Here is a 23,313-nt window from a genome sequence, read left to right on the forward strand (position 1 = left end):
TCACTGTTTTATCTTCCTGTTTTCCATTAACAAAGCCTGTATCTATGGTGTCAGTGTGAAGGGAGTCGTTGGAGTTTACACAAGGAGTTGCTTCTCCTTCCTAATGTCTACTACAGCTGGTTGTTTGATGTTTTTTTTGTTTCTCTCCTTCCTTTACCTTTTGTGTTCACATTTTGTGAGGAGTTTCTTTGGACCTGGAGACATTTTCTCTAGCTCGTGTTGTTATGCGCTAAGTGGGTGACATGAGATTCCTTTTTCAGTTTAGGCATGTTTTAACGAAAAGATATTCATAAGTAAGATGACATAAGATAACATAATTCTATTAAACATGTGAGAGATAATACAATACTGGTACAGGTTACAACTGTGAGAAAAGGCCTCTTTTGACATGGTTAGCCCCCCATGTTTTGCCTGGTAAATTATGTAGCCTCAAAGTTGTTAGTGCCCAGGGCCCCTGCTAACCAGGTTCCCTGGGACAGACCTCTTTCCCCAAAACTGTTGTAATGCATTGGCACAATTGGAGACGCCTTTAGCTGCCACTGTAAGTCCCTAGTAAATGGTACTCAGGTACCTAGGGCATGGGGTACAAAGGGTAGGCCCCTAATGGCAGCAGCACTAATTGTGCCACCCTAAAAAGCCATGCATTCAGCTGCACCCTGCACTGCCATGTTGCAAGCCCAAAAGACAAACTCAACATGGAACACAGCCTGTGTGCCCTGTCCATCATAAACTGCATGCACTATAGGTAGGTCACCCTGTGGCAGGCCTTCCAGCCTTATGGCAGGGTGGAATATAGGGTATGTGTGGGCATAGATGCATCAATCAATCAGTCATTTTTAGAGCACGCTACTCACCGGTAGGGTCTCAAGGTGCTGTGGGGTGTGTCCTCAGGATTCAGTCGAAGAGCCAGGTCTTGAGGCCCTTCCTGAATTGAGGTAGCAATGGCGATTGTCTGGGGTGGAGAGGTAAGGTGTTCAACATTTTGCCGCAAGGTAGGTGAGTCTGGCGGGGGTGGCGTTCTGGATTTGTTGCAGCTTGCTCAGGTTCTTCTTGATGGTTCCGGCATAGAGGGCGTTGCCGTAGACAAGTCTGCTTGTGATCAGGGAGTGTGTCACGGTTTTGCGGCAGTTGCTTGGTATCCATCTGAAGATATTCCGAAGGAGTTGGAGGGTGTGGAAGCAGGTGAATGCCACGGAATTGACCTGTCTAGTCATGGTGAGTGCTGAGTCAAGGATGCTGCTGAAGTTTCATGCATGGTCTGTGGGGGGGGCTGCCAAGTGTTGAGGGCCAAACTGAGTCATCCTTGGCTGAGGAGGATGGTCTCAGGATGAGGATCTCGGTCTTTTCGTAGTTCAGCTTAAGGCAGCACTCCTTCATCCAAGCAGCAACTGCTTCCATCCCGTCTTTGAAATTCTTCTTGGCTGTTGAGGGCTTTTCAGTCAGGGAGATGATCAGATGGGTGTCATCAGTGTATGAGAGGATGTTCAGACCGTAGTTCTTGACGATTGGGGCAAGCAGGGTCATGTAGATGTTGAACAATGTGGAACTCAATGAGGATCCTTGGGCTATTCCACAGCTTATTTCTGTAGGTTCCTAAAAGTGTGGCAGGAGTCTGACTCTCCGCGTTCTGCCTGTCTGGAAGGAGTGTATCCATGGAAGGGCCTAGCCGCATATGCCTGCTGTGTGGAGTCTGGAGGGTGGGTGGGACACTGTATCGAAGGCAGCCAGTAGGTCTAGTAGGATGAGGGCTGTTATTTGACCGCAGTCAAGGACACAGCGGATGTCATCTGTGGTGGCGAGCTGAGCGGTCTCGTGCTCTGATTAGTTCTGAATCTTGATTGGGAGATGTCCAGGATGTTGCTGTCCTTGATGCGTTGGTGGAGCCGATCGTTGATTGCTTTGTCAGCGACCTTGACTGGGAAAGGCAGCAGCAAAATGGGGCGGTAGTTTGTGAGATCCGTTGGGTCGGCTGTTAGTTTCTTCAATAGCGGGCGGATCTCGGCGTGCTTCCAGTCCTCGGGGAAGGTTGCTGACTCTAGGGAGCAGTCGATGGTCTTGCGGAGAAACATGCCCCTACTGTGTCCCTGCTAAACCTGGGACTGGTAAGTGAACAGGGCAGCCATTTTCAATGCATGTGCTGGACACTGGTCAGTACGAGTTTCACAGTTACATGATAGCTACACTGAACCCTGGGTTGTTTTGTATCAAACAACTCAGAATGATAAACCCGAACTGGTGCCAGCATTGGATGTATAGCAAAATGTACCCAGGGATCACCTTAGAGGTGCCCACTACAAAAGCTAACTACCCTGGCATAGTTGCTGGCCTGTCACATCTAGACTGCCACCACCAGACAAGAGTCTGATTTCCTGGGGTGAGAGATCCTGCTCTCTGGGATTCAGAACAAAGCCCTTCCTGGGTGGAGGTGCTAACACTCCCTCCCTCAGAAATGTGCATTGCCCTGCTAGTGAGGTTCAAAGGGCTCACCACCCTTAAAACTCACCCACCAGGGCTGCTGCTAGCAGCAGATGCCCCCCCCCATTGCAGTCCCCCACTTTTTGCAGGAGCAACAGTGGGAAAACAGACAAAGGACAGGAGAAGTAGTCAGGGCTGGCTTGCACCACCCCTAAGGTGTTGCAAGTGAGGTGACCACTTTTCCTCTATCTTGAGTGGAAGGAAAATAGCCAATTAGGTGTAGGGAAGTGACCTCTGCCCACAGGAAGTGGTCACTTAGTGGGTGTAGCCACGACAAGGTAGATGTCCCATTGGTCACTACTAGGTTCCCCCCCTAAAATGCCCACTAAATACAAGATTTAGGGGGCAACCCTAGACCAAGAAATCAGATTCCACAGACAAAAAAAGACCAGCAACAAAGAAGACGCACGGCTTGAGAACTGTACTTCTTCTGTACTAAGAAAAGGCGCCATACCTTGCCTGCTACACCCAGGTGTCAACAATTGCAGCTGAGGGGTTTCTTGGACATCAGACGGACTCTGCAAACCACCAGAGGATCTCCACTCTCCAGAAATCGCCAAAGATCTCCCTCCAGAGTGAAGGCATCACTCTACAACCCCAAGGAACCAAAGACCCAGGGAAGGCCATTTCACTGATTGGCTGCTGACAAAGGCACCGGATGCCACAGTCAGATGAAACTTCACTTGTCAGATTGTGAGGGCAAAGCATACCAGTGTTCCAGGTTTGGTGGCAGTGCGATCTCCAGCAGCCAGACCATGCAATAGCCCCAAGTACTGGTCACCTCACGTCGGACACCCAGAAGGACAATCCATTCCAGACTAAAAAAGGACTAGGTGGAAGCCCCAGTCGCAGGACTTCAGGAACCACCCTACCTCCTACCCTGCTGACCTGCAAGCAGCCCCCAAAGTGTCCTACGTCCTGCTTCCAAGGGAACCTTTGCACACAGCTCCTGGCTCACCGATTCACTCTGCACCCAGCCACCCTGTGCCCTGCACTGAAGATTTGGCTGTGCCCTAAGGGTCCCACACCCTTTGCGACCTCGACCCCCAAGGGGACCCACTGGACTTACCTTTAAGTCCACCGCTGCAGTGCTTTTCCAAGTGGTCCCCTGCAGTGGCATGGCACCAGCTCCATCGACTTCCTGCAGAAATTTCTCTACCTGGTGCAGGGTACCCATCGACTACCTCAAACATACCTGCAAGAGAAGATATTGGTAAAAGCATTGCCTGATTTACTGTGTTTGTATTCCTCCATTGATTTCTATGGTGAGTAATTACGCACAAAAAGACTAACTCTACTAAAACTTTAAAAATGTATAACTTACACAGTACTTACCCAACTGTGAGTACAACAAATGCTTTGCACCTCTCCAAGATTAGCCTAACTGCTCGACCAAGCTACCATAAAAATGTGAGCATTAGGTGGTCTAGTGTTTACCTCTGTAAACCAGCGTGTGGTTGCCTGAACCCTCTGCACAGTGTGCCTAGCTTTGCACACTACATAGAGGGACAACCTCCTACAACATCTGTATGGGTAAAAAGAAAAAAGAAAAATATAAAATAAGCGGGTTAAAATTTCAATACAACATTGCAAGTAAGTGACAGAAAGAAAGAAGAGAGAGAAGAGAGAAGATCAATATAAAACTGAACAAAAGGACTGAAATGGAAGATTAGAAAACAAGACATTGTGAGCAATATAAATGAGCATTACTAATCTTAAAACAGCAAAAGCCTATAAGCAAACACTAGAAACAATTCAGGGATTCTGTAAAAATATTAACTGTTTTACTAGTATAACTTGAAATGTTGGGAAATAGCATTGAAGGTGACCATATTCGATCTCTCTTATGAGCTAAGTAGATTGGTTGTACATAAGCCCTGTCTAATCAATAATGGAAGCAAACACCATACCACCAGGCTTTATAAGAAACATGCATATCAATTTTCCAATTAGAAGTCATTTGTTGAAAGACTATAGCTATCAATGTGTCTGGTAGATAAGGTGGATGTGTTAGGTGAAACCAAACTTGCCTAGGTTTCCTAAGAATAGTATGGAATGTTGATTTTAAAAATCTTACTAAGTTGATCCCAAACCTGTTGCCAAAATGCAGCAATGTGAGGACAAAAGAATGTAACAAATCACAGTGAGGTGCATTGCAGGACCAACAATTGCATGTGTAGTGACCTTCCTTTTATATAAGAGGATAGGAGTAACAAATAATCTGTTATATATAAAACACATTGTTTGCATAACATTTGCTGCTCCTGAAACAGTATACAATTTAGACCAGCTTTTATCCCAGTATTGGGTAGTCCACTGTACATGTAGATCACTTTCTCAGTGTAATTCTAGAGCAGATTTGGCTCTAATTGTGGAAAATGAAACAAGGTGTCTGTAAATAAAATCAGGTTTAGAACTGTGTTTTAATAAAATAAGTCATATATGTTTATACTGATGTGATGTTATTGTCTTGCAGTGATGCAATGGAACCTTGAATATGTTGGATTAACTGCGTGTAGTTATAAAAAAATTATTGGGATAACTTGAAAAGTGTCTGTGTCATGGAAAATGGAAAGAGACTTTCATAAAAAATTAATTGGTTGCTAAATTTAACACCTTTATCCCTTCACGCCTTCCAAAAGACGACTCTATTATTTATTTTGAGATATTTATTGTACCAAGAGGAGGACTTTATAAAGTTAGTGCGAGACATCGATTTTGGGAAAAGTAGAGGTTTTAAAAATGTATTTGAGTGTCAATAGAGGGATGGGATAGAAAACTCATATTGGACGAAAAGGATAAAAATTCTATAAAATATAAAAGAGAATGGAGAAATAAATGAAGACTCAATGAGAAACCATAAAGGTTTAGTAAACATGATTTTGCTGAAGCCAAAGGGAGGATTATTTGAGACAAAAAGCTTCATGGAATTTAGAAAAATTTGGAAAATGTAACCCTCCCTTACTTTTAGGAGATTTTAATCGTGGCAAGGACATTCAAGCATGTTTATTGTTCCATAAGAAACAAGAAAGAACTGAATCTACTTTTTTTAAGATTTGCATTGGAATATGAACAGGCATCATGGAAATAAGTTATATTACACACAGAGAAAACATTATTTTAATGGAACTTAACCTCCCCACCATGATAAAAATAAAGGGTTCTGTTTAACACAGCAACTCCCTAATTGTTGTGTTATTTCCTCCAAATGTAATGTAAGAGCTGTTTTAATAGAGTTAGTGATCTACAATGCCAAATATTTAATCTTTGTTGGATTCACGTAAAACCTAAATCCTTAAAATGTTCTCAAAGACAAAGGCCCTCATTACAACTCTGGTGGTAATACCGCCAACAGGCTGGCGGTAACTACTGCCAAATTGTGACCACAGCGGTGACAAATCAGAAAGACAGCCACTGTCACAAAAGAGAGTGACACACACATGCAACACACCCCCCCAACATCATACACACAATCAGATGCAGTAATAAAACATATGTACCCCGTACCCCTGAGGAATAATGCAAGGACAACAGGAATGTGATTAAGTGAGGGTAATAATATAAATACAGTAGAAATATGGAAATTTAATCTAATGGTATATCCATACGTACAGTTCAAGGGACACTGCCCAGTCATCATTGTGTGTGGGCCACAGGGCCACAGGCCAAAGTCCAAGGCCCCACTTGTCATCTGCAACAACATGGAGAGAACACTGCAGGGGCATCAGTTGGAAAATAGGCAGGCACCTCAGGGGGACGGGGAACAGGGGGGCACCTCAGCCAGCAGATGGATCAAGACCATTGGTCCTGGAGGGGGCAACATGCCCTGTGTTTGGTCCTAGGGAGTGCAAGACCACATTCTCTCAAGTGGGTGACTTGACCACATGCTCTGGATGGGACAACATGCCCTGTGCTTGGTCCTGGGGAGTGCAAGGCCACAGTCTCTCAAGTGGGTGACTTGCCCACATGCTCTGGAGGGGACAACATGCCCTGTGCTCTGTCCTGGGGAGTGCAAGGCCACAGTCTCTCAAGTGGGTGACTTACCCACTGGCTCTGGAGGGGGCAACATGCCCTGTGCTTGGTCTTGGAGAGTGCAAGGCCACAGTCTCTCAAGTGGGTGTCTTACCCATGAGTTCTGGAGGGGGCATTGTTCCCTGTGCTTCTGATCCTGGGGAGGCTGGGGTGGGTGGGTGTCTTACCCATTGGTTCTGGAGGGGGCATCGTGCCCTGTGCTTCTGATCCTGGGGAGGCTGGGGTGGGTAGGTGTCTTACCCTGGTTCTGGAGGGGGCACCGTGCCCTGGGGAGGCTGGGGTGGGTGGGTGTCTTACCCACTGGTTCTGGAGGGGGCATCGTGCCATGTGCTTCTGTTCCTGAGGAGTGCAAGCTCACAGTCCCTCAGCTGGGTGTCATACCCACAGGATTTGCAGGGGGCAGGCCGCACAGCAGCCCATGGAGGCAGGAGTACATACCGTCCGCCAGAGATGATGGCTGCTCATTGGTGGTGCGGTTGATGCTGCTGGTGGTGGTGGAGGGAGGCTCCAGCCCATCCCCTGCAGCCTCAGACGGCTGCCCACTGCTGCTGGTGGTGGTGCTGCTGATGCTGCTGGTGGTGGTGGTGGGAAGCTCCAGCCATTCCCTGCAGCCTCGGAAAGCTGCCCACAGCTGGTGGTGGTGCTGCTGCTAATGCTGCTGGTGGTGGTGGGGGGAGGCTCCAACCATCCCCCGCAGCCTCTGACGGCTGCACAACCATGGTTGGTGGTGGGGGCTCCATCTGAGTCCCTGCACCAGGCCCCTTCTCCATCCTGCCTGCTGGTGCAGACCCTCTGCCCTTCCTGGCAGCAGCTGGGTGATGGCTCCTTGCCCTTCCTGGCAGCACCTGGGGCAGGCTCCTTGCTCTTCCAGGCAGCAGCTGGGGCAGGAACCCTTTCCTTGAGTCTCCCTGCTGCCCTGGATCCTTTCCCAGCACGAGTGGGTATGGAGACTACTGGACCCGTGGACTGGGTGGCTGAGGTGCTTGTCTGGGTTTTTGCCACCCTGGCCAGCCGTGAAGGACGGGGGGTAGGGAAGAGGTCAATGGTGGAGAGGAAAAACTTCTTAGGGACATTGGGGCAGGAAGAGGGAGAAGGTTTGGGAGTGGAGGAAGAGGGAGTGGTTGTGGGAGGTGTTTCTCTGCTGTGTTTGGGTGCAGGTTCATGGGCTGGATGCTGTTGTGAGGTGGATGGCTGTTGGGTGTCTGAGTGCTTGCGTTTGTGTACCTTGGGAGGGGGGAACAGACACAGTGGGAGAGGACACAGGGGACATGTGCATGGCTGTTGTGGAGGTGTCTGCCAGTGAGGTGTATGTTCTGCAAAGTGTGGTGATGATGCCGGTAGTGGATGAGGATGTAGAGCATGCAGGTGTGAGTGTAGACGGAACTGGGAGGGAGGTGGAGGAGTAGGTGGAGGGGGACATAGTGGAGACAGTTGATATTGGTATGTCCGCATCTGTAGGGTGTTTGTTTGAGTGCCTGTGGGATGATGTGTGGTGCTTGTGTTTGCCTGTGCCACTCTTGTGTGTTGTCCTTTGTGCATGCTCGTCTGCCTGTGTACATGGGATAGGTTGGGATTGAGGGGAATGGGATGGGAAGAGGAAGTTGGAGGGTGGAAACAGGGACAATGGCTGCCATCAGAGAGGAGGCCAGAGACTGGATTATCTCTTTTGGGTCACCAATCCAGTGTGAATGCCCTCCAGGAATGCATTTGTATGTTGCATTTGGGCTGCCAGCCCCTGGATGGCATTCACAATGGTCGACTGCCCTACAGAGATGGATCTCAGGAGGTCAATAGCCTCCTCACTCAGGACAGCAGGGCTTACTGGGGCAGGGCCTGAGGTGCCTGGGGTGAAGGAGATGCCCACCCTCCTCGGTGAGCGGGCACAGGCAACTCAATGAGGGGCTGCTGGGAGGGCGGTGCTGGTACGGAGTGGTGGCTGTACCTGTAGCTGGGGTGGTCACAAAAGTGTCCACTACCACCAGGGAGCTTCCATCCGAAGACGTATCTGAGTCCGAACTGTCCCCTCCAGTCTCCATGTGGTGCTCCGCTTGCCCTCTGTCCCACTGGTGCCCTCACCGTCGGTGGACTCTGCCCCCTGGGTCCTCTGGGATACCGCTCACTCCGTTGCCGGTGCCTCTGCTCCTCCGACAGATTATGCTAATGCACATAAGGACAGGGTGACAAAATAAAAGGGGGGGAAGAGACAAAGGGTACACTGGTTCAATGGCTGCACCAACACCACTGTTGGCGTACACACCACCATCACACACAGGAACAGCCCTACGCACTATGCATGGCACTACCAGTAATATTGCTAGCCACCAAGGCATGGGGAGGAGCACATACCACCAAATGCAGCACACCCGGGACCCACACAGCCCTGACCAGTTGTGGATGCCTACAAGCTAGGTAGCAGGATTATCACCTCGGAACCCTGCCCAACATGGGACCTACTCTGCAATGTCGGGCCTGGCCTAGGGGCACCCACTGACACACATCCCCCATCCGGGTACTCCCCTACCATGCGTAAGTTGTAATGATGGGCACTGAACTCACCCCCTTGTGGCTGCTGTGATGCCCTCAAGCACCCATCCAGCTCTGGATAGGCCACCACCAGTATGCGGGCCATCAGGGGGGTCAGGGTTCGACAAGCACCCCTTCCTCATTGGGAGGCCATCCCCAGCTGGGCCTCCGCCGTCTTCCGTGCCCAGCCTCTCAGGTCCTCCCACCGTTTCCGACAGTGGGTGCTCCGCCTGCCATAGAACCCCAGGGTCCGCACGTCCTTGGCGATGGCATGCTATATACCATTCTTTTGATGGGCGCTGACCTGCAGGGAAATAAGCACAGGAAATGGTATCAGTCAGACTGTCCTGCCTGTTACAATTATGGCCCACCATACCCCTTCACATCACCATTTGCACACACAGGGCCCAGCACACAAGCTGCACAACCCCCAGGGGCCATCCACCACCCCCCCCCCACACAAGGCCTTTACACACACCACTCCATACATTAATTTCCCATGATCGTGCTCACAGTGTACTCACCTGTTGGTCTGGAGGCCCATACAGCAGTCCGTACTGGGGTAGAACCCCATCCACCAGACGCTCCAACTCCACCGAGGTGAAGGAAGGGTCCCTTTCCCCAGTCACAGGGGCCATGGTAGGTTCCAGACACAGGTCACAGCAGCACATGCAGTGTAGGTCCTCTCCTATTGAAGGTCAGGTAGCAAGTGAGTGATTAGATAGAAAATGGCGGTCACGTCCACGGCGGTGCATACCGTCGCCGCCGGCGTACATCACCATTGACCACTGTACCCCATAGGGCCCAATAATAACCAATGAGGAGTTGCATGACGGTTCCCGACCACCTCCCACAACGGCGCACAACGTCAGCGGAATTACCTCAGTTCTACCTGTCCCTCCACACAGGACAGGCGGACGCCATTTCAGGGGGGGGCAGGCCCTGGATAATAACTGCATCACAGTTCAAAATTGGACATACAGGACAATTACCACTTATACATTACAAATTAACATCATGCATTGTACTATTGTGGCTACGATGTTCAGTTTGTGACCGGGTCCTCACTCTTTTGTCCCATAGACTGCAACCACTGTGGATGAATAGGGGATGATAGGAGATGGAGGCATGCCCCTGTGTACGGACCCCTGGTGAACTTGGCAATAATGGAGGACAGGCACATTATCCTCACCTATAGACCTGACAGGGCCCAATTCATAGAGCTGTGTGCCCAATTGGAGCCTGACCTAATATCTGCTATCCGTCCCCCCACTGGAATCCCCCTCTTGTACAAATCCTATCTGTGCTCCATTTCTTGGCAACTGGTTCTTTCCAAGTGACAGTGGGCTTAGCAGCAGGAATGTCACAGCCAATGGTCTCAATAGTGCTGACAAGAGTGTTGTCTGCCCTGATTAAACACATGTGCAGCTACTGTATTAAACGGGTAGTAAGGGTGAAGATAGCCGCAGTCCTAGGGGAGTAAACACAGTAGTGGAATCTATACAATAGAATATGGGGCAGGTGGTCAAAGTGCCTTACTACCCATAGGCACAGATAATGTGTAAGGCTATACACAAATAATAATGAGCAAAACAGACCACAGCACACAGTGTAACCAACAGTATGATATAAGTATTAGGATCAGTAATGCATAAGTTCTGTTGGACAGAAGAAGAAGACGGCACGTCGGTATTCACATCTTTTCTTGGAAGAAAGTCTCTTTATTTGTAAGTGCAGTTACATTCAGTGAGAGAGAACATCACTCCAAACCCAGCCAACATGTGTTTCGTCACACTGGTGACTTTTTCAAGGCTAATGGACAAAGTAATTGAGTGATGTCAATACGTCAGTCAAAAAATAAAGTGTATTTGTCGTCTCTGAAACTGTAATCAGGCTGTTCGGTGTGAGTATGCCACAGTAGGAAAAAGTCCAAGCGAATGAAGGGTAACCATAAGTGAGGGACCCTGATAAATCCAGGAACGTAATTCGTAAACGGCCAAGTGCCGTAGATCCGAGTTGTACTGGATTAATTCAAAGAGTAAGCAGCTACATTGCTTTCCCCCAGGTGGAGGATTTGGCCACAGTGAAGGCTGACTTCTATGCAATGGGACATATCCCCAACATAATTGGGGCAATTGATGGAACAGATATTGCATTTGTTCCCCCCTGGCAAAATGAACAGGTGTTCAGAAATCAAAAGAGTTTTCACTCCATGAATGTCCAGATGGTGTGCTTGGCGACCAGTACTTCTCATATGTCAATGCTAAGTATCCTGGGTTGGTGCATGATGCCTTTATCCTGAGGTATAGCAGCATCCCAAATGTGATGGCCCAACTACAGAGGCACAGGGTGTGGCTAACAGGTGAGCCCTGGTTCCCACCCAGTAGATGTTGATATATGTGTATGGTGTGGGTCACATAGGATAGTGTGCCTAAATGTTATCCCTCGATATTTGCAGGTGACTCTGGTTACCCCAACCTATCATGGCTACTGACCCCTGTGAGGAATCCCAGGACAAGAGCAGAAGAACGTTACAATGAGGCACATGGGAGAACAAGAAGGATTATCGAACGTACCTGTGGCCTCCTGAAGGCTGGGTTCCGGTGCCTCCATCTAACTGGGGGATCCCTGTGCTACTCACCCAAGAAGGTCTGCCAGATTATCGTGGTATGCTGCATGTTGCACAACCTTGCCTTGAGATGCCATGTGCCTTTTCTTCAGGAGAAGGAGCCTGGAGATGGCCGTGTGGCAGCAGTGGACCCTGTGGACAGTGAGGACGAGGAGGCAGAGGATGAGGATGAGGACAACAGAACAGCAGTGATTCGACAATACTTCCAATGACACACAAGTAAGACAGTAGTACTTCACATTTCATTGTCATTTTTTGGATTATCTTTGTCACTGGCATGCTGTTATTCCCCACTTCTATGCCCACTCACTGTACCCTTTGGCAACTCATTTTGCAGATGTTGGTGCCCCACTATCGCTCCTGGTGTGATCACTGCAGCCAACTACAGGTCTTTTCTATGTGAACATTACTGTACAGTTGAATTGAAATGTTTGAACCTGGTTTAACGAATACATACTTAAAACATTTGACATACTCCATACTTGTATTTATTCAAAGGGTGTTTATTGAAGGGATAAGGGGGGCAAGTACATTGGGATGGGGTGATGATGGAGGAAAGTCCAGGGTATTGTTCCAGTCTATTTGTAGCAAAGGTGCATTGTTCAAGGGGACATAGGAAGGGGAGCAATGGCAGTTCAAGGTGGATGGGGTGACAGAGTGGGACACAAGTGGAGTCTCATTTCCTGGCTGAGTCTTGGCAATAGTCTCTGGCTTCTGCCTGGGTCGCAGGGAACGTTTGCGGGGTGGTTCACCTTCTGTGGGGGAGGAGTCCTAGTGGCCTGTTGGTCCTGCGGCAGGGCCTCCTTTCCACTAGCGGCAACCGAGGTGGAAGGCAGTTCAGATGTCTGGTTAGTGGCAGGGGCCCGCTGTTGTAAGACTGCCTCCCTCATAATGTTGGCCATGTCTGCCAGCACCCCTGCTATGGAGACCAGGGTGGTGTTGATGGCCTGCAAGTCCTCCCTGATCCCCTGGTACTGTCCCTCCTGCAGCCACCTGTTCTCCTGCACGTTGTCCAGGATCTGGCCCAGCGTATCCTGGGAATGTTGGTATGCTCCCAGGATCTCGTGAGTGCCTCCTGGAGAGTCGGTTCCCTGGGCCTGTCTTCCCCATGGTGCACAGCAGTCCTCCCACTATCCCTGGTGGCCTGTGCCTCTGTCCCCTGAACCGTGTGCCCACTGCCACTGACCCCAGGTTCCTGATTGTCTTGGGTATGAGGTGTGCCCTGGGGTCCCAGTAGTTGTGGGCACACTGCTGATTGACGTGTCCTGGCAACAGAGGTATGGGTACGCTGGGTGGGTGCTGTGGTGGTGTTTCCTGATGGGGGAGGCTCTGTGGTGGTGTGTGACTGGGCCTGGGTAACTGACTGTCCAGAGGTCCCTGATGGGCCATGTTGGTCATCCAGATCCAGCAAACCAGAGTTGCTGTTATCACTGTGGGCCTCTTCAGTTGGGGGACTGGATATTACTGGCCCCTCTTCACCACTGACATTGGCCGGGGTACCTGTGGGGATGTAAATGTAGAGTTATTGTTTCTGTGTGTGACATATTGTACATCGGCGGGTTGTCCTCTTTGGTTGTATTTGCCCTGGCAGCTTTCACTTGTGTACGTTGGTGTATGGTGGGATAAATAGTTCTCTCTAGTGTGCATGCTTTGGTGATAGGTATCCATGCAGGTCTGTGAGTAATGTTCATGCATTGGTATGGCATGCAGGGCTTGGCATTGGGATGTGTGATATGTGATGGTGGGGTGTGTAGGATGTGGTGGAGTTATGGGAGTGATGGTGAGGGTGGAGGTATGTGGTGGCATGCAGGTAGGGGGTGATAATAGTAGAGAGTTGACTTACCAGAGTCCAGTCCTCCTGCTACTCCGGCCAGGCCCTCAGGATGCATGATTGTGAAGACTTGCTCCTCCCATGTTGTTATTTGTGGGGGAGGAGGCGGGGGTCCACCGCCAGTCCTCTGTACAGAGAGTTGGTGTCTTGCTGCAATGGAACGTATCTTCCCCCATAGGTCGTTCCATCTCTTCCTGATGTCATCCCTGGTTCTTGGGTGCTGTCCCACGGCATTGACCCAGTCCACGATCCTCCGCCATAGCTCCTTCTTCCTAGCAATGGATATCTGCAGCACCTGTGCTCCAAATAGCTGGGGGTCTACCCTGATGAGTTCCTCCACCACGACCCTTAGCTCCTCCTCTGAGAATCTGGGGTGTCTTTGTGGTGCCATGGGTGTTGTGTGAGTTGTGTAGGTGAGGGTGTGTAGGGTGATGTGTTGGGGGGTGATGTGGGGTGTGTGGGTGGTGTATAGCTGTAGGTGGGGTGTGGCTCTGATTTTGTATGTAGTCGTGGGGTATGTCTTGTGCCAATGAATTGTCATAGTAAAGGGTTGTAGGTAATGTGGGTGTGTGTTTTATAGTGGTGTGGGTGTGTGGGTGTGTGGGTGTGGTGTGTGTATGGGTGTCAGGTGTGTGTTGTTCAAATTGACCAATGTAGTGTTCTTTTGTATGCATGTGTGCATTTTGAGCACGGTGGTATGTACCGCCAATGGTTCACCGCCATTGAATATCCGCCATGGTGATTCGTGGGTCATAATGTGATGGGTGTAGTTCTGCTGGTGTAACAGTGTGGGTTTTGATAACGCCAGTTTATCACTGACCTTTGGTGTGACGGACTTGTGTCTGTGGCTGTGTAGTGACGGATTGGTGTGTGTGTCATAATTTGGTGAACGGATATCCGCCGCCACAGCGGTATGTTGGCGGCAGTCAGCATGGCGGTAAGTGGGATTTACCACCAATGTCATAATGAGGGCCAGAATTTGTTAATAGTCCTGGGGATTTATTGGGTTTGAGTTTTCTGAGCACAGTATAGGTGTCCTGAAGGATAATCTCAGACTCCAAGGAGAAGAAGTCAAAGTCATGAAAAGTAGGTTTAGAGATGGAGTTTAAGTACGTAGAGTTATGAGAAATCGAATGGGAACTTTCCAGGGTATATAAAGATTTGTAGAAGGTAGAGAAATCCTTCAGTATGTCTTCATTCTTAATAAGCATTTAGTTATATAGGTTACTACTGGAGTACATTTTTCTACGTTCTGTTTTGCTTTTAAATAGTTAGCTAAAAGTTTACTTGTCTTATATTGACCTCCATAATATCTAGCATTTTCTAATATTGAAGAAGCTGCTCCATGGATAACGTATTAAACTGAAATTTGGTTTGTATAATGTTTTGAAGAGATTCAGAAGATTTGGAGTGATAGAATGTGTGTTCCAGCTTTTTAATTTCTGTCAATAGGGATTTAGTGAGAATTTCAGCTTTTTTCCATTTGCCTTGAACATAATGAATTATAAAACCTTTTGCTGAATCTTTAATGCAGTCCCATAATGTATGCCTTGGAATATCTTGAGAGTCATTGAATGCGAAAAATTCATTGATGAAGTTGGTAAATTGCCTGTTAAATTTAGGGTCTAAAGGAAGGGAATTATTGATTTGGATGTTGACAAGTTGGTAATTCATCAAAGTCAGTAATAGTGGGAGCGCTATCAGAAATCAAAATATCACCAAGTGCAGCATTTATCATGTTTTAAGCTATTGACTTTGATGTGAAAACATAATCAATTCTAGAATGAGTGTCATGTACTGTGGAAAAAAAGGTGCATTGTCTTGCAGTTGAGTTAGCGATTCTCCATGAGTCAATCAAAGCTCTTTGTTTTATGGTGGAACAAAAAACTTTGCATGTTTTAGAAGGTGTCAATTTAACTTTGGAATGTCTAACTAAAATAGAATCAACACTTTGATTGTAAACACCTCCCATGATAAAATTTTCAGCAGTGATATTTAGGAGTTGTTCAGTAAGATTAAACCAAAAATAATTATTTACTACTGGGGGACCATACACATTAAAAAATGAGAGAGGGATTTTGTCAATTAATAGATCAGGAAATAATAGTAATGCTGAGTTTCGTAAAAGAAGAATTACAATACGATTTCTCTTCAGAGCCGCAGGAGAGAAAATTCATGACCAGCCCAACTTGTTTCACAAGGCTGTTTCCATTAAACGTGTGTCTTGAAAGAGTGCAACTCCTGTATGAACTTAGCTAAATGTGAGAGAACTCTTTGTCTTTTGACTGGGTTATTTATACCCTTAACATTACAGGAAGTTACTCTGAATGATAACAGCACAGGAATGGCAGGATAAAACAATGCTTTCAATGAGCAAACAGTGGATTAAGCTATGAAATACATAACTGGAAAATAAAGGATTTTCTACTAAATACAGGATATAGAAAGAAAAAGGAGATACAGTGAAAAAAGAGCAAAGAAGTTGAGAATAGAGAAAAGAATAGCTGAAGTAGACAACAAACAAGAAGAAAAAGACAGTATATGTCATAAAACTGACAACTGCAAGACATACCTAAGGGAAGAAAATCCATGTGATTATAGGGTATGGTGGGGACCATAAAAGACAAGATGAACACGAACATGGGGTAACCCCAGACAGTCATTACATCAAAAAATTACATTATGATGTGGAGAGATGCTGTAAAGGAAAGAACATGTTAATCAAAAGAAATAGAAGTATAAATTATAATATAAGAACAAACACTATATAGAAGTACAGAAGAACAATTTAACAATGTAACTATTTCATTGAGCCCCGCCTTATTCAGCCTGTACATTAATGGTGCTATTGATTGCCTAATACAATGCAAACTCGATGCCCTTAATTTAGCAGGAGCCCCAGTGCCAATTCTCATGTTTGCATACAATGCCCTCCTTATTTTGAGAACCCTGATGGGCCTACAGTTGAAGTTGGATTCCTTTGCAGCATTCTGCTCAAGTAGAGGCTCAGCCCTCGGCGTGTACAGAGCTATAGCAGGGGCAGGAGCAACATATGGCACTGAGCTCTGGGGTTATACCAACACCTCTGCAGTGACGCTGCCAAGTTAATTAGGGCTCTCCTCAACTTGCTCTCAAGTACCCCACTCCTACCACTTAGATTCAATATGGCACTCAGTAGCAATCACCATGTGACTTTGGTAAACCCATTACCATACTAGATGCGCTTGTGGTGCACTGAGGAACTGACACCCTCTAGGGATGCTGCACTAGAACACATTTTTATGATAACCGAGGTTGCACCCCAGGCCTTAGACATGTTAAAAAAGTGCCAAACGATTAAAATGGGTGAGTTTTGGGACTCCCCATGGAACTAACTCAAAGTGCTGCTCGGAAAGTGAATCAACTATACTGTAAATTTGTGTTAATGCAGATCTAGAAAGACCAGGCAGAGGAAAGTATAACTGGGCAATTTCTTAACCACAAATGTTTCCCTGAGTTTGAGCAATATCTGGACAGAATTTACCCTCCCCAGGCTAAACACCTAGATGTAAAATTTAGACTGGGCATACTGCTGTTAAATTAGTTGCTGCAAAATGGGACAAAACAGGCTGGCAAACTAAAGATTCCCCACATTGCCTGTCACAAAGTGAGACAGAGGCATACTTTCTTTTTTTCTGCCCCAAAGTATTTAAAGTCCTGCTCAAAGTGAATTCTGCAAGTTAATCGCTGTTAGGAACTATTGGGAAACACTCAGGACCCTGAAAAGTAATACGAGTAAACAGGTTGGGTTGGCTGTCTCTCGATTCCTGCTTTGGGCATGGATAATAAGAGTGAAGGAACTTTCTGTATAGTGGTCTATTGTTACAAATTTCTAGCAGGAGCACAAGCATTAAGTTTTAACTAGCTACCTTGGCTTCTCTTAAGAAACGGTTCTTGTTACCCAGCCTAGCTCCAACCAATTAATTGGAAACAGAGTAATTTGACCACACCTTGATTGTCTCTCCTTGGGAAAGTTTCTCGATCGTAAAATGTGAGATTATTAATTGCTCTTTTAGCAATGTACTTTACCCAATAATTATGAATCCAGATTTTTAACTGTACTGTTTCTAATGCGATGATGTTTAGGCCTATGTCTATTTTATTTTTGTTTTAACCCACTACTGTATTTATCATTTTAATTGTAATGTAATACTTTTAAGGCTCATTAGCTGAAAAAAGTTATACTACTATTTCATTGAGTCTTCTCTACATTGATGAATTAATGATTTTAATTTTGCAGGATCATCATGATGATTACTCATGTAGGCTTAGAGGTAGCTCTAAGTCTATGATCACACTGAATGTTGAGTGACAGAGAAGAAGGTAGATCTAGAACTTTTGGTATGAATGTTTTGGAAAAATGTAGAGGGTCATTACTCTCCATGTTTTCGTTAAACCATATATACAGAGGCTATTCCCATGGCTTATATTCTCTAGATCCTCAGTATGAATTTTTAAGTCAATTATTTCCAGTTGCATCTTGTAAATTGTAAAAGCAGAGTCTTGGATATCACTCACTTGTTACTCCAGGTCAGGGACACACTTGTCGATAAATTACTATTTATCCTCAAGGTTGTGGAGTGTCTTACTAGTCTCCTCTATGAAAGGTTTCAGCACTCGGATTTCCTCTAAGATTAGTTCCATAGATATAGGAGATGGTTTAACTGAAGAAGGAGGGTCTTTCTTTGGATTTTATTTGAAGGAGAAGGCAAAGATTTGGCAGAAAGTTGAGCTTTAGGAAAGACCACAGGTACTGGTTCTGCCATGTTGACTTGTGCTTCTGCCATGGATAACGTTGACTTGTTTCTTGAAGATAAAGAGTGGCTGCATTCTCATGAGAAGGCAGAGGAAGAGATGTGCATAGGTTTCCAGTGATGTACTTTCCCCATAAAAAGGGTGGTTAAGCAATATTTGGATACAAGTATTCCACTAAGAATGTTATCACGGAGGTAAAAACATATGAATAAAAAGTATACTGCACAATCAGAATACAATATTTTATCACCTGTAGCATTACATTTAGAGCAGAATTATATATTGTAGGCCAAGGAATCTATACAGTGCATTTTTAGCATGTAAATAATGTATGCTAAAAGCATAGCAGTAGCACACACAATATAATAATATTCCTTGAAAAATAAGTTTCTCACATAACTTCACCGAGATAATACAAGAGAGTGATGAGAGAATATTGTATGTACATAGTATCCATAAAAGAAAAGTCATAAAATTATTGATTTCTTATGTGGTATTAATAAAATAATTGCTTGAAGGATAAATGTTGCAGGAGGTAGTTAAAAGAGGCTAAAAGTATTCAATCTGTGATTTAGTTAGTTAAATCGGGAATTTAAAATCTAAGTAGTCTTTAGTGAAGCATCTTTCTATTGTGCAATGTAGCAGGGAAGTCATAAAATGGCGGTCATGTGCAGGAGTGCAAAATTACAACTCCAGGTCATCCACCAAAAGAATGGATTAAACAGCTTCCAGGAAGATAGGGTATTCACTTGCCTCAGTTTTGTTGCCAGTAAGATCTGACCACATTCTTCCGAGGAATGCACCAGCGCAGTATATACCTTTCATGCAACACCATATAGTACTCACAAAATGGTAATGGTGGCCGTTGTGGAAGGAGACAGTGCAACATTGCACAAATCGGAAAAACAAGTAAAAAACAGTCAACAATGAGCTTAAACGCTCACTGTCATCAGTCAGAGGGCAGTTCCTGCGATCTCATCAAAAAAGAAAAGAGCTCTCCATTAATAGTGAGTATTCGTCGAGACCATTGCTGTGAAGTTCCACAGATATGTGGCCATCTTGCCAGCATCCAAGCCACGCCCTCATTGATAGCAAGTATTCGTCGGGACCACTAGCGCAGAGCTCTGACTTGAGATTTCTAATTTTAGACCCTCTGTTGCCTGCATTGTTCATTGCATGTACTCGGTGTTTGAGTTAGGCTTTTTAGACTTTTTGAATCCTGAACATTTTCAAGAGAATTTAGTGCATTAAATTCAGCAATCCAAATTATGTGTGGGACAGCCGATTTCATGGCTTTTGGCGCATTACGTTCAAGACTGTCTATGCATGTGTCTTCTCTGGACTGCATTGTAATGGAGAGGTTCTCAGTAGTCCCTTTGCTAGGAAGCCCATCGGGGAGGGAGGTTGCACAAAGATTTGATTTTTTTATATCTGTGATGACTGAGGGCTGAAGTGTGATCAGTTTGCCAATTATGGATGAACAGGCATAGGTGTCTTTCCTGGTTCTTCCTGGGATGGTGTCAGGCATGTAGGTTGCTTGGGCTTCCACAATATGAGATTGGATCGTAGTCGCTGCAAGAAGTGAGCCATGATCGGTACAGGCACCTCGAGAAAGAGGTACAATAAGTTTGGAAGGATGACCATTTTTGCAATAGCTATCCGTCCCTACACAGGCAACGTACATAGGACAATATCAGTATCCTGTCCTGTAGCCACGCCACGGCCCAGCCCAGCCATAGTTGGCCATCAAATGTTTGTACGGGTTGCAGCTGAGCCAAATGCCCAGATCTCAGACTGGGTCAGAGGCCCACTGCAGTGGGTATTCAGAGGGTTAGAGCTGTGGTTAGTCAGTAAGGGGGAAGAGTACATATTTGGACCAGTTTACTTGTATGCCGGAGAATTCCCCCAAAGCGTATAACATCACAGATTATTGGGGCTAAAACTCTATGGGCTTACGAAGATATAGGGTCACGTCTGCATACATTGATACCACCAAGCCCGAGCCGTGATACCGAGGCTGCAGTGGGCATGATGCTTCTGAAGCAGAGCTGCAAGGGGTTCCATTCCCTTGGCAAATGAGATTGGGGACAGTGGACATCCCTGTCATGTCCTGTGGGTTATTGGGATGGGAATGGATATCAAACCATTGAGCCAGATGTGGACAGTAGGGAAAATATAAAGAAGTTGCATCTGACAGATGAATCATGAACTAATAGTCAGGCGCACAAGTAACATAAAGAGGCCATTCAAGAGAATCGAAAGCCTTGGTGGTATCGAGGACAGCAGTGGTGGCGGGGAGTTGAGGTTCTAGCATGTGCATAAGGGCAAGACTTGTACGGCGGTTGTATGAGGTGGAGCGACCTGGAATGAATCCAGAGGCGGTTTGCTAATATTTTAGCAAATATTTTATTATCAATGTTAATCATAGAGATCAGCCGATAAGAGTCACAGTGATCTGCAGGTTTCAGTAGCGTTACAATGACCGCTTCTCAGAGGGATGGTGGTAGGACTCCACACTCCAGCGACTCCTCCTACGTCGCCAGCATGTGGGGGGCTAGCATGGATGCATATTCCTTGTAGAAGGAGGTACTTAAACTGGCCAGTCCCAGGGCACTGTCACCCAGGAAGCTCTGGATGACCTGTACAATCTCCTTTACCGTAACTGGGGAGTCCAAGTATAAGCAGTGGGCTCTCTCCAACCACAGCAGCGGAATTGAGTCCAGGTATGCACCTAGCTAATTCGCGGTGTGTACTTGAATGGCTTTGTAAAGCATATGGAGTAGAGGGATACTATAGTTTGCAAGAACCCCGTGGGGATGAATTTGAGTTACCACTTGTCATCCAGCAGCTCCACTCCATAAATGGAAGTCCGGGGTTTGCAGAGCATGACCGCAAGAGTTCTACCAGGGAGGACACCCTCCCCATATAGGAGCACCTTTGCGTTACAGTCAAAACAATTTGTCTCACAAGTGGTTTCTTTGTTGAACTCAGTCAATTTCTTCCACCAAATGGCAGCCATAGCGGCCGCACTATTTGAGTTAAGGTAGTCCACTTTAAGAGATCGGAGGTCCCATTTCAATGTAGCAAGTTGCCCGCGTATTGCCTTAAGGATACCTGATTGTTTCACGATACATCTACCACAGACTGCTTTAAACCCCACTCACAGAGTTCATGGGGATGTTACTGAACCCTCATTGCTACTGAAGTGATCAACTATTGCGCTATGGACCACTTTGTGAAAGACCGTGTCTCAGAGCGCTCCAAAGAGCAGGTGCCAGGTAAAAGCACAGGGGGTCACCTGTGGCAGAGCCAGCTCCAGCAGAACAAGGGCATGGTCTGAAAGGGTACAGGCTAGATGGGCTACCTTGGTAACCCAAGTCCAGGCATTTTGGGATATTAACCAATAGTCTGTTCATGGCAAATCATTATGTAATGCAGTGATGCAGGTATCTTTCATCCTAGTCACATGTGTAAGTCTCCAAATATCATTTAGATCATTATCCTGTATGATTGTGTTAAGTAGTGTTGCAGCATTGGGATGTGGGAATCTAGATGTTCCCGAGAGGTCGGGTTTGTCACTCAGTAGTCCACTAAAGTCTCCTCCCCAAAGAATGGCTTCAGGGCCTAGGCCATTAATAATCCTTCGGATCTCAGAGAAGAAATCTGGGCTGTCAGTGTTGGGGCCATGAACTGCGGCCACTGTAACAGGGTATTTATGTAGGGTACCAGGCAGAATGACATATCATCCATTGTCATCACAAAGGGCGCGCTGCAGTTGCTGTGGCAGATCTCTATGTGTCAGTGTTGCCACACTTCTGGCTTAATTGGAGCACAGGAAAGTATAGGCCTCCTCGTACCATCTTGCACGCAGCCCTGGTGCTGTGGTTTGTGTTAGGTGAAGCTCCTGGAGACAGCAAATGTCTACATTGTCCCTGGTAAGGTATGCATGTACCAACTGGGCTTTTCTAAAGACAATGAACCTGTGAATGTTATATGTTAGGTATCCTTATTGTGTCTAATTTAATCAAAACTAGAGAATAGGAGGAAAAACACAGTCACACATCCTCTTAAGACTTCATCAAAAACACAACGATTGTGACTGTAAGAGCTGGACAGAATCTATTCTGATTCTCCTATTTATCTATGTACCGGGATTACCTCCACTAAGGTAAGTTATAAGGTGTTACTTTACTCTTTCCTAGGGGGTCATTCCTTTATGGAAGAGGAAGCCTCACACACCTATTAGTGTCATGCTTCATCATCTGCTTCACCCTCTGGAATATAGCTCCCACAGTGGGTAGCCACTTTACAAGTAGAATGAAAGAATTAGTAGTTCCTTAAGACTGCTATTGTGCTGAGCATCTTCGCAGGAGAGGTTAGAGGATTCTGTGGGTGGTATTGCTCAGCATGGCTGGTGTGTCATTTGCCTTCAAAGATGAGTTTTGGTTGCTGTACATATTGTTTCCCCATGTCCGTGTCGCGGACCGAGCAGGTGGTGCGGGAGGTCAGTTGTTGTGCAAGGTCTGTGCATAGTTCAATAGGTACTTACACAGAAGCATAGGCACCTTGACAGTCAGACGGGCTAGCCTTTCAAGTGTACATAATGACTGTCTAGTCACCCCCACCGGGCCCTGCCACTCCCTGAATTGGTCTCACTTCAAAAGGGGCATGAGCAGACCCAGGATCTAAAAGCAGCAATGTGAGTGTTGGGGGGGTGTTCAGTTTGTAAGGCTGATGCCATGGAGCAATGATGCTTCTCAAGCAGGATCAGGAGCATTCTTCCCTGCTCAGGAGGGTCCCTTGGGGGTGTGGTGTCTGGAAGGAAGAGCGGTGGGAGGTCCTTCAAGGCTGTCAGTGTCTTTATCTTTGCTGCATGTAATTATGGAAAGGTCTACAGGGCCAGCTTTGCGGCCATAATACCCGCAGGGTCCAGAGCAGGGCTGCGCAGATATCAGGGAGTATAACCAAATAACGCCACTCACTAACTGCCTGCATTAGTGTTCTGGGCCTTCATCTTTCCATTTTGTGT

The sequence above is a fragment of the Pleurodeles waltl genome, chromosome 4_1 (genome assembly GCF_031143425.1).
Source record: "Pleurodeles waltl isolate 20211129_DDA chromosome 4_1, aPleWal1.hap1.20221129, whole genome shotgun sequence".
NCBI lineage: Eukaryota > Metazoa > Chordata > Amphibia > Caudata > Salamandridae > Pleurodeles > Pleurodeles waltl.